The sequence below is a fragment of the Mugil cephalus genome, chromosome 21, assembly GCF_022458985.1.
Source record: "Mugil cephalus isolate CIBA_MC_2020 chromosome 21, CIBA_Mcephalus_1.1, whole genome shotgun sequence".
In the NCBI taxonomy this organism is placed as follows: domain Eukaryota; kingdom Metazoa; phylum Chordata; class Actinopteri; order Mugiliformes; family Mugilidae; genus Mugil; species Mugil cephalus.
In genome coordinates, this window is record NC_061790.1 from 3947771 (window position 1) to 3960011 (window position 12241).

Consider the following 12241-nt stretch of genomic DNA (forward strand, 5'->3'; position numbering starts at 1 on the left):
GTTTCCGCTAACCGCATCCGTGCGTAGATGAACACGTGCATCGAGTGTCTTGGTTTCCAAACATCCACAGAACGCCAGAAAGCACAGCTCACGTGTTCACCTCATCCAGAGAGTCTGTTTCTGGTTTTCTGGCAGGTTTGATTGCGGTTTTTTAGACCAAAGAGGTGATTTATTTGAGCCTCTATAGTCTGCTGGGGAGACGTGCCGTCAGGGTGAGTGGCAGATCCCTTTTGTTGTACAGAGTAGGGACATACAGATTTCAATGTAGGTGGCCCCTTTACAGCAAACAGATGCCGTGGGCCTGAAGTCTGTCCTTCTCTTCCGTTGAAAGCTCGTTCCAGCACTAGATGGCAGTGCATGTCTGTATCTGCCGGACATCTGGCTGCATGACAGAGGAGTTTGCTGCCGCTGTTGCTGCTGCTGCTGCTCAGTGGCGAGACACTTTTGAGGGACCTTGAATGGTCTCTAAAAGATATGTGCACGGTCAGAGGACTGCCAGAGACTCTATTTGTTCCACAGAAGCACAGAGTGTTCAGGGTGAAAGAAGATGGTTTACAAAAAATGTCAGGGAAAACGTGGTTCTGGTGTCCCTTCACGGCATCTGAAGAATCAGAATCAGGTGAGAGGTGAATCGACTTTAACACCTGTAGCCTTCCTCTGTGAGAAAACCGGCAACAGTAAAGCATCTGTTCATTCAGAGTCGATAAAGTCTGTTAATTTATGGACCGCGCACTGTAATTATGTTCAATTACTACTGAATATAGGTTAGGGTGGGCTCCGCTTCAGGCTGACATTTGCAGGAGCTATGCAAGGAATCTAATGTTTTAGTACGCCGCATGCCATCTGGCATGTGGCACATGTTGCACCGAGATAAGGGCCGGGCAGGGAAATCCAGTCAAATGAAGTGCAGGCAGCCCATGTGGTGGCAGGTATGATCACGATGATGAATCTTTATCAAGGGATTGTCGAACAGCAGCGCTTGCACAACAAGCTGCTGACTCTTAAGGGACTCATGCCAAGCCGAGACTGAGGGAAATTTGTAGACTACCTTCCCAACAGTGAGCAGCACCAAGGTACAATTAGCCCGACGTTCTCCTCAAGACTCAAGACAATCAACGAGACTTCACGCATCGTGGAGAAGCCCAAAACTCCAACTCACTGTTGTGTTCTACATAAGGGATGAGAGAAATGACCATGACCAATCTGATCAAGTACCCATGAGATGATCCATCATAGAGGCCCCTCCCCACAACCCATAGAAACCAAAGGCCCCCAAATAGCAGCATCCTGTTGCCAGACACCTCAGAAGGCCCATGGCCATTCTCTGATGAGTCACAACCGTTTTGGAGGCACAAGGGAGACCTAGCCAGTATTAGAGAGGTAGTCATAATGCTATGCCATATTGTACCCATATGTTTACATCTTACCAACAGGAGCTGTTCCTTTTGCCTTTTTTTCACCCTATAGTAAAGATAGAAGTTCTGCACACACCTATTCAGTCCTATGAAACCATCTAATCGCTCACTTAAATAGAGCTACAGAGGCTTCGTGCAATCGTTATGTCATTATTCGCTCCTATCCCATGCATCATTGTTCAAAACTTTTCTTCTTCAGTTGAAAGCAACAGAGCAGTACGAGCAACAGAGACGAGGATGCAACCTCTGTGATGGTTATATTCGCTTTTCTCAGAATTCCAGCGAGAAGCCATTAACCAGGCATGTGTGAAATGCGCCGTAGGCTGCGGATGTCTTCCATTATCATTTTACCACCGGGATAAAGGGCAAGGTTTTCAGTAATTCAATTACACTGCAGCGAAACATCAAAACACAACACGAGAGCAGCTCCTAAATCAGAGCCAACCGTCCGCCAGAAACATCACAGGCATGCAGCTGCCCTCTTCACATCTCACCTCCGACCCTGGGCCGTCATTCAAGCCTCTTTTACTTGAACATATTTCATATTTTAACTGCTCCTCTCCATGCGTTTATTATTATATTATATTGCCGGTGTGCTGCTGAGGAGTATGACCCTGTGTAACTCCTACAATAGTCACAATAACCACTTCATTTCAGGATGTGAACCTCAGGCCGGACCAGTAAAAACACACTTCTGTACATTCACGCCGTGTGCTCAGAACAAATGATGATTTGTGTGAAGTGCCTCCACACTTGAAGGCTAAAAAACACATTTCAGAGCATGCACGGAGCATATGGTAGCCCGGTGGTTCTCTCCATGTTTATCCTTCTTCAGCCAAAGATTTATAGATTGAATTTTCAGGATGTGAGTCTTGGCTTAAGGTTCCGTTCTGTACTTTGGTCTCAGCACAAAGCATGAAATCAATGCGAATTAAGTTGTATCTATGTGCAGCACTGCTGAGGTTTTGAATGACTGGAGAGGGCAGGTTGACCTTTCACTGAGCTGGGTGATGGGCTATGGTGGGATATGTGGAATATATGGAAGAAATCAAGGTCTTAAAGGTTAAGTGTGGGACCTGGAGGGATCTATCTGTAGTAGTGAGATGCGAGTTGTATTGAATACCTCTGTGGAAGATCACCCCCTTCATGTGTAGATACGATAAACTTGTTCTAGTCTAACAAAGACACAACTAATCTTAATTTTAGGTGATTATAAAATAATGGATCTTATGGAAAGTAACGGTTAGGTTACGAAAGGCTATTATAAATGTTCCAGTCCTGTTTATAACTGTGCCCTTCAAGCTGTTACAGTCAAAAAAAATAAATCACTTTTGTGACATGAAACTTGTGCATTTGAAGGTCTGATTAGGTGCTTGGTGATTATGGTTTGGCTTGAAACGAGCATTTCATTGAAGCTGGGGGACCTTCCGCAATCATGGTTACTATAATAAACCCTGTGGTTAAGGTTATAGGACGATTATGGCAAAGCAGTAAAAAAAAAAAAAGAAAAGAAAAGAAAAAGAAAACTTGATTTTGGGTTGGATAAAGCAAACAACAGTTAAAGTTGGATGTTATGCTGACCCGTCCATCACAAAGATTTATTGCTTAAATGTGAACATATAGTCTGTTTCTTCTGGGCACTCGCTAAAAAGACTGTCAGGTGGATGAGGATTGAGTGGGAGCATTAATTTAGTAGCATGGTCATGCAAAAAATTTTGTCCGTTAGACTCCAAAGAGTTACGGTGTCACAAAGTTTAGTCCCAAAGAGTAGAATAGGGACAAGAAGATAGGGACAGGAGTTTAGAAACTAGTGGTGGTGGAGAAGCTGATGAAGACTCTAAAGACAACCAGGTAGAGGTGGAGATGGAAATTAAAAAAAAAAATAAAGACACTGTGGATTGTGGTTAGCACTGAAGGTTTTAGGTTTGAATCCATCAGTTGACGAGGGCCTTTCTGTGCGGAGTTTGCATCTGCATGGGTTCTCTCTGGGTGCTCCCATCCAGGTACCACGCCTTTTGCCCAGTGACAACTGGGATAGGCTCCAGTAGCCCTCCAGAGAACAAGTGGTTCTAGAAAACAAATGAATGAATGAATATGGTGTATTGGGAATGAAGGGATTTTGACAGCATTTGAGTATTTTGTTGCCAATTCATGACAACCCATGGAAACTGTTTTCACACGGGCGTCATACGTGCACACAGTGACGCTTGTTCGAATTTAAAGCGTAACGTGACACGAGTGCGTCACACTCGGGTCTGCGGCTCCAAACCACTGGCCTGAGACGTCCGAGCAGTGGCAGTTTCGGTGCAGTCCGCGGGCTCCGTGCTGAGCGACGCGGCCAATCCATTTTACGTTTTAACCATGCATGTTTTGGTAACCCCAGGATCCCAGGGAAGTCATAACCTACAGGCCAAGTGAAGACATGCAAGAGTGGCCCCATACAGGAGGTTATTTGTCCCATTCCCAGCATTCGCAAATGAAGTCACTATTACACACCTATAAACAACTGAGTGGACGCACTGAGAAATCAACATTAATACTAAGAGTGATTTGCACCGCTGACCACACCAAACTTTCACTTTCATATTAAGATAGGAAGAGGGCGGCAGACGGTGTGACACTGATGGCTGATGGATATTGTTTTCAGAATGTGGGTTTGGGTGATTAAGGCGTCACAGTACCCGTCCACGTGTGCAAGCACATCTGCACAGAGCAAGTCTTGTCAGTCAGTGGAAAACTGCACCGGATTACAAACATTTGGGAGCTAAGATTGCAAGAAAACAAACCACAGTACACTTTGCACACAATGTACTCAAATCTGAGTACATATGGTACCACAGCGCAGGAGTTCCTCAGCAGCAATTGCCCCGGTGACCTCAGAGTAACAACATTTTGTTCTGCAGATGTCCCAGACTAAAATGCAATTTAGTTTGTAATGATCCTTAATGAACCCAAAATGCTGGGTAAATTAGAAAAACTGGATTGTATTTTGAATGCGTGAGTGAATGAAGATTAATCCATTTTCAACATGGTTTCTAACGCAGTTACTCATTGAAATCCAAGATCTAAAGCTGTCACTCATTCAGGCTGCTCAGTGGCCAAAATATAGTTATCGTACCACCATGTAATCCCATCAGACTCTACATAAATTGCTCACGTTCAGGATGTCTTGTGCAGTCTTGTGGGGGAAGTCTACAAAGCAATAAAGAAGATTCATGTTTGAGGGGCTTAAAATGTTTTAAGCAGAGCCTGGTACCATCCGAGGTCTAACGTCCGGGAAACACGACCCTCTCCCCATGTGGTCCGAGAGTGTGTGCGCGCCTCACAAAACACACTGCGAGCAAATTGAAGTAAGTTTCCATTTGGATATTTTCTAGGTGCCTCCCCACTGGTGGTACGTGCCTCGCCTGACAGCTCGTAGGGCCCTCGGGATGGAGCTACCATGAGCGTGTTCAGGTGCTAATCTCTCCGGCTGGGTTTTGTCTCAAACTGGACGGCTGACATGCAAACAAAGAGCCAGGGAAGGCTGATATCCAGGCCTGCAAAGTCAGAAAACCGATCTGTCAGCCCATCAACCTGCTGGAAAAGTTACTTGACTCCCCCTAGCGCTCGATATCGGCTTACTTCAGAGGCTAAGGAGCAAGACGCAGTTGGGAATACTCTTTAAATCTTTAAACCTCCGAGATGTTTTACTATTTTTGTGTTAAATCTAGAAGAAGAAGCGTATTCCCTTACATTAACTGTAACATAACTTCTTAATTCCCCAAAGTGGGAGACATGCATGACTCACTTAATCATCACATTTCCTGCCAGCACCGTACTGTAGAAGCACAAAAGACAGAAGAAAAGAACTGAAACCTTGAAGGGTTTTGCAGTCACTGCCAGCGAAACATGTTTGCTAATGACACATCCAGAAGCTTTCAGAAGGCATCTTGGCAAAGAAGACACCATTTATCTCTGATGCCTACCCAAACTACACAAACTTCAGCCTTTTGAATTAACTTAAAAAGCACCTCTCTGAGTCAACATTTCCACTAATCAATATGTCTGATAAGTTTAAGATAGAAGTTAAATAGTTTTCTCTTTGAGAGATGTTGCAAGATTGACACCTTAAATGACTACCTAACGCACTAATCATCCCACATTAATGGATTGATTATGGATGCAAATGCTCTTTTAGCTTGTTGATATTCTTTTGCCTTCCTCGGGTGTACCATCCAACTCAATCACACGGCTATTTTCAACAATTATGTTGTTTCTTAAACTGGCTCCAAGCTACGTACTCATCCAAAACCACACGGCTGACAGACTCACTCAACTCCTGCTTCGAGCAATGAAGGTTGTTACACAATCCGGCTAATATGTAAGGAGGTTGGAAAGCGGAGGCTCTTTGTGTTGCATTTTTATTGTATGAAAAGTGCTATATAAATAAAGTTTGATTTCATTTGATTTGATGGGATGGGTTGACAAAACTTCACCAAAGTGTCTGTGTCTGATTCCCACTGCGACAAGTCACGTATTCAGCATGAGGACACCTCACGGGTAACACCATGCAGAGACACAAACGTAAACAACAATGGCGGAAGGCGAGAGATGAGCGTTTTTGAGCTGGAACTATTTTGAGTTTGTGTCAGTTAAAGATGATTAGAGGTGCAGCTCGGAGGCCGAATAGTCAAAATTTGTCTCCACAGTGTGTGAGCTCAAAAAAAGAAAAAACTGTAACTAATAAAGTAACTGTTAATCTAACTTAGTTCCTTTTAAAGGAGTAATTACTTTTTCAAGGTAACTGTAGCGATACTGCTCGTACCCAACCTCCAGTCTGCATCGGTTCCTTTAGCCACAAATGTTCTTTAACGGTCCATTAACCTTAGTGAAATAGTTATTTTACTCCAAACCATGATTCATGTCTAATAAGTTTATTTTGGGGGCCTGATCTGAACCAAATTTTCTACCAGTGATGTATTTTTTTCTTTTCATCTGTTCTTTTTTTGATGGTGCATCTGTGGCATAGCTGCTACATTTCTAGCAGTTGTATGAGAAGAAAAAGTCTTTAATTGCTTTGGCTGGAGGACTTCTTGCACTAATAACTATATTCTGACAAAATGCTGCCAATGCAATGAAGTTACCATACTGCATGCTATCTGTTTGTCATTACAGGCTCCAATTTAATCCAATGTACGCCCCGCTCCATTCTTTTGTTGGTGCCGTGCTCTCACCACTATACCACCGGGCCACAGCTGGACTGTAACAAGATTTCCACTGCTCTCTCACTCACCCTTCAATTCTCGATGAGGACTAATTGGACACACCTGGAGAAAGCATGAATCGCGGACCGCTTCACCAACAAATATCTGACAACAATTTGAACCAAAAGGCAGAGATAAAGGGAATAAACAGCTGAGGGCAGAGGGGCAACACTCAGCGAATACCGCTATCCGAGCACGCTACAACTTCCCATGCAGAACTAAACAGCTTTGTCAATGAGCCACAAGGAAATATCTGGAACAGTCTGTAGCTTTACTTCTGTTGGATGGCGTGTCGAGCCGTGAGAGCCCATGGATGAAAAGTATTTTGACATGTGTGGGCCGACACTGACCGGGTCGCCAGTGCGTTGCACTGGCCTATCACTGTGCGCTGTCACCACCAGCTACTGGTCAGACGGCGGCCCGGCCTCCTGTTGGCAGTGAGCACACGGCAGCATGCTGAACAGATGTGTGAAACTTGCCTGCGGCTCGGAGTGCTGCTGGAATAATACCCTGCACATCAACACATGGCCATGTGAAGAAGAAAAAGAAGAAAAAACAAAACACTGATCACGTTCCCTGCAGCATGCCGGGCTGTCGTCCCACGGGGAGAAAAAGGTCAGCTGAGAGAGAGTATGGAAGTCCTTAATGCACTTTTAATGCAAAGTTTTTGCTTGACTGCCCTCTTGGTCAAATGAATCAATGAGGACACAAACAGACGACTTTTTACAATTCAATACCTCCAGTAGACTGAGGGGAAGTTGACGTGGACTCAAAATATGATTAATGAAGCCTTTCAATGTTGAAATGACATCAAGCCTCATTGTACTAAACCTAAATTATGGTTTGTGGCAAACACTGGCAGTCTTGTACAGGATCAATGTTAATCTGTGCATTTACTGAGCTTTAAGTTGATCCAAGCACATGTGCATTAAGGCAAAGCCATTATTTATTTTCATCTTCTACTATCGCTTATCCTCACTAGGGTCATGGGGGTTGCTGGAGCCTATCCCAGCTGTCCATTATTTTCATTTTCTTTTATTTTATTAAACATAAATTCCCTCTCTGCCCTTGACCCATCCATTCGTTCATGCAGGCAGTCTGTGTACATTGAGCTATGCTTGAAATTTGACTTTCTGAATGTGGTCCTGAGAAAAACGAATAACTGACGGGAACATGTCCTCCTCCTCAACACTAGGTGGCGATATGTGTCTTGTCAGCAGGTTAATACGGCCCCCTTTCCTTTCCCCCTTGACTTATTACATCATATAATAAACTAAAGTCGTTCATGTGCTAGACTGGCATTTCAAACAACAACCAGATGGATAATAGTTCAACTTTTTTAATCTCGTACGTAATGTGCGCGCTTCTTCTGGTGCAGGTAAGATATACACTATCCCTCAGATGGTTCTTCTACCAGCTCTATTTACCTTCTTCTTCTGCGACCAGCTTTCTTGATGTTTTTCTTCCGGGGTCATACACCAGTACAGCAGTTGTGGAGCATACGCACATGCATTGTCCAGTTAAAGTCTGATTAGGCGTATATTGGTGGAGAAAATTGATTTCCAATCACATTATCTGGATGTCTTTTCTTGTACATACTTTTTACTTTTTTTTACTTTAAGGGTGTTCTTTTCTATTATAGTTATTTAAATTTTTGCATATTTAGGTTGTGCCTTTAAGCCGGGGTCTCAAATGGGGAGGACTCCAATTTTAGTCAGAGTATCATGTTTACATGCACTTAATTTGTCCAGTTAAAGTCGGATTAAGGCAATAATTATTTTTTTTTTTTCACGTGCATGTAAAGGTACTGAGTGGTGTGCAGTGTCATTTAGGCCTCGTCTGAGAAACAAATTGTAGGTTGGGTGCTCAGGGCTGAGGTGAACCTATCACCCTTTGTCAAGCTGCACCTCTAAACCCTACTCACACCTCCCCCTAAAAGTTCCAAGCTAGCCAGGAGTCGAACCTAGAATCTTCTGATCTGTAGTCAGACGCGTTATCCATTGCGCCACTGGCCCGTTGTTGTGCTAGGCACAGAAAGGGGGGAGCGAAGTCAGAAGTTACCAGCCTTAGGGGTTGGGGCACAAGATGAATGTGGGAAAAATAAGTGTCAACTTTTGGAGCCAAAGCAGAATTGACAAAAACTGCAGTTCCTCGAATGGCCACTTGAGGTGGACACCGAAACGGTTTCAATCCCCAAAGATGTCTTTGTTAAAAAGACTAATATCACAACAGAAATAAACACGTCTGCAGCCTGGTACAGAAAATGGTGTAGTCTCTACAGCAGTTTTCCCCATTCATGAAACCTACTGCTAACCGTAGGGGTGGCAAACTTTAAATAACTCACCCATATTAACTGAATAAGGACTATATGGTATATGCAATTAAGGATGTAGCTGCTCGTTCTCTGCCTCAGCATCAGACCCTGGCCTCCATTTCAGTCACACTCTATCTCCCTGCCTAACCCTAACCCTAAGTCAGGAGGAGTCAGGCACTGCCAAGATGGTAATGGCTACCACACTGGGCTTCAAAAGTTCTTCTCAGGAAACCAAGCATCGTTTTTTTTTTCCTCTTGTATGAGGATGAAATATATTTTTCAAATCAACCTACACATAAACCAATGAAAAACCTAATACGCATTCATTCAAACCTGATCTGGAAACCAATTTAAGAACATGGGTCACATGGCATACATCTGGTAGAGGAAAATAAGCATTGTTTCCACAGGAAATAAATGTGATGGCTACTAAAGCAGACTAATGATCACAAACATCAAAAACCTCTTTTGCTACAAAAAAAAAAAAAAAAAAAAGTTAATTGCCCAGTGGAAAAACACCCTCTGTCCCGATGACTAAAGACGTTATGTTCCAGTTACCGGGACATGTTTTCACACTGCTGCTGACCGATATAGGATAACAAACATCTGACTCTTTGAACTGTGGCAGAAGTTAATCTCTCAGCACCAGAAACCTGAGGCGGAGAACGGACCACCGATGTGTGTGTTTGTGACAGTATCCGCAGAGGGTTTTCCTCAATGGTTAGTATATGGTGGAATATGAAAATACCCAAGGAGGCAGTTAATCTGAGAACCTAGCTAGAAATCTATAGAAAAAAACAATAAAACACAGACTCTTTGTTTAGTGCTTCAGACTAAATGTAATTAAACATGTAGTTTCTTAGGAAATCTTAGGATTTATCTAGCCTGACACAGGTATACAACACTTTAGGAACATCTAAAAAAACAAAACAAAGTGTTGACCTGGCCTCCAAATTCACTAGATCCTAAACTGATCAAGTATCTGTGGGATGATCCACCATTGAGGCCCCTCCCCTCAACCCATAGGACCCAAAGACCCCCCACTAACAACATACTGTTGCCAGACACCCTCAGAAAGTCCATTCTCTCATGTGTCACAACTGTTTTGGAGGCACAATGGAAGTACTACACAATATTAGGAAGGTGGTCATGATGTTATGTCTGATCAGTGTGTATCATCTCCACCTTTAAGTGAAACATATTCTTCTCACAGGCGTTCTCTTGGCTCTTTTGCCGTCCTACATTCCTGCCGGCCCTGATTAGTCGCTAAGCCTTTCGCTCCGTTATTATTAGAAGACCATCTCAGGTCATGAGACTTAAACACCAGCAAATTCTTGCCCTCTGGACCCTCATGTACCCCTTGTTAGGTTCTGTCCATTAATACTGTGAATTACCCAACTATCCCAAGCATGAGAAGAATGGACGTCCAGTCGTGGGTTTCTTAAAAGGAAACAGTTCCTGCCCTGTGGTTTGAAAGCTGTCGTGACACTATGTGTACGCCACAACTCCCTGGTAAAATGTTTTGTGGTTGGTTTAGATCATCTGGAAATTAATTCCAACAAGAACATCCATACTTATTTGATTACCAGAGTTATTCATAGTTCCGCTAAATGTTTACAGTTTTCCTCTAGCGTGGAAATGTGTTGTCAATTTACATACCCCTTAGGTTTTCAATATCATTAGTAGTAAAATGTTAAACTCGGATTTCCAACAGTGCTACACCTGCATTTACCTATTTGTGTAATATGAGTAAAATAGCTCAAAAGCTTGTTTACAGGCTCCAAATTCATCCACATGCAATCATGTCTGCTTGCAAGTCCATCCCTTAATTATAATAATTAGAATTTTTACTTAAGTGCCTTAATATTGACTGACAGTATGGTTGTGCACTCTGACAGTTCTCATTGTTGCCTCAACCAGATGTTGCGGTCGAGCACACGTGCAAAGAAAAACACATGTTCGTGCATATACGAGGCCGTGGTCGGACAAACGGAGCTAAATTACTTTCCTGCTCATAAAAAACGAGGAGCCTTTAGAGTCCACTGATAGACCTCTGACATACTAGGGAATGGGCTTTGAGTGAGTTATCACACAACTAATCAGCGAGCCGGCTCTCATGTTACTCTAGCCCCCATGGCTCTTTGGGTTGAGAACACACATGACTTAATCAGTGACATTCATGGAGCTGGGATCTTTGGAGTCAGGGGATCACATTACCCAGGTAAGGCCCGGAGGAATGCAGCGTAGACCGTACATGTTATCAACTCGTGACCAGGAGCCGATGAAAGGTTGACCTTTTTGATGATTAAACATGATGTAACTGACAATGGTGGCGCTCTGACAGCAACGTGATTCTGGGAAAGAGAAGGAGCCCGGTGAAGCCACCTGGTAGCTGAAGCTGGGATCGGTCAACCAAGGCCTATGTGTTGTGTTCCCATCTTGTGATTCGAATAGGTCTGAACCACAGACAGTACGAAGACGATTGATGGTGCTGCTGCTCCTGAAAAGTGAAGCCAAAGCAAGTAGAGCTCCCCCTGGTGACTGGCTCCAGTGTAGTATAGGTGAGCTCCACTTGGGCCAAACACCACATTACACACCAAATAATTATTTTTCAGGGATGGTTTCTATCATTTAATATAATGTTGATGCGTGTTCAAGTGTCAGTTTTTCTTATTTGATGCTATAGAAACGGGATGTGACATCATGACGATGACTGCTTGTTGCCATACCAACTGCTCTGTGAAGTAGTCCAAATGTTGGGGGGGGTGGGGGTGGGAGGTGGAGGGGTACAGTGTATAATCCAACATTTCCTTGTACTCTTGGACCGCACTGATCCGACTCTGGCTCAGCGTCAGTTTGGCCAATGCAAGGAAACGGGGACGTGTTGTCCATATTTATATACAGTCTATGGTCTGAACTGAACAATCTGATTTGAATACTTAATTAAGATTAAAGATGTTTTTCTACATAGCTTTTCATTGCTTTTCAAAGCAGCAACAGGCAAGCATGGCTGAGATCCATAGACGTAGAAGAAGCTGTAAATTTATGTCAAAACAGTTAACATGAACATTATAGATTTTTTTTTTAAATAGATGCTTTTCAGGCTGGGGAAACAATAGCCATTATCATTGATGTGGAAAATGTTTTGTCAGGTACTGCTCTAAATCTGAGAAAAATAATGTGTTGGGTGCTGAGTGGATGTTCCTGCGACTGAATGAAACATACAGTTCATGAATATGAAAATGGAAAACACTTTTCCTGCCAAT